The 668-nt window shown below is 34.0% G+C and overlaps 1 protein-coding gene across 1 annotated transcript in view; it reads right to left on the bottom strand.

Moving 5' to 3' along the window:
• LOC119589487 (protein dispatched-like) overlaps window positions 1-668 on the bottom strand; it is a gene marked incomplete at its 5' end in the record, with an annotated part of 109,307 nt that overhangs the window by 7,402 nt on the left and 101,237 nt on the right.

The raw sequence follows: 668 nt of genomic DNA, 5'->3' as shown, positions 1-668 counted from the left end.
CAAGTCATTCACTGATGAAACTTATTTGAAGCAAAAAGCCTGATGTCTGACTCAAGACTTTTTCCACTGTTTATAAAGGTAATATGTACAGTACTACATATGGCAAAGTGGGTGACAGGTAATAGCTAAATATTTATATTATTTACCTTTTTTCAGTTTTCAGGGATAGCAACAAGATCGTTTTTATCTTGAAATTTTCATATCTCTACAATTTAGAATTTATGGAGTCATTTTCCTAAACCTTTTAGTAAAGAAAATATTGTAAACATTTATCAATTTACATGTAAATACATCTGCCAATTACATGACACTTAAATTTCCAGTTAAAGATGAATTAATTATAATTGTCATCATAATCCACCTTTTGCTTTAAAAGTATAAAAAAACAAGGACACAAGTAATTTCCAGAGCAAAGAAAAAGACCTAAGATCACATGATTCTGTAACTGGATAATGGAGAATGCTCTGGCATCAAGCAGTCACATCATTCACTGTTTATGATGTCTCCCCTCCTCCTTTGCTCTTTCATTCTCCTCCTTATTCCTCTCGATTTTTCTCTCCCTTTTCCTTTCCTACTCCCTCTCCCTCTACTCTTCCCTCTCCTGCTCCGCCAACCCCTCTCATTCCCAAATCTTACTTAAATTTACTTTTCACCTCTTGCTTTCCTTA

Source organism: Penaeus monodon, chromosome 25, assembly GCF_015228065.2.
Source record: "Penaeus monodon isolate SGIC_2016 chromosome 25, NSTDA_Pmon_1, whole genome shotgun sequence".
NCBI lineage: Eukaryota > Metazoa > Arthropoda > Malacostraca > Decapoda > Penaeidae > Penaeus > Penaeus monodon.
This window is presented reverse-complemented; position numbering and strand designations above follow the sequence as displayed.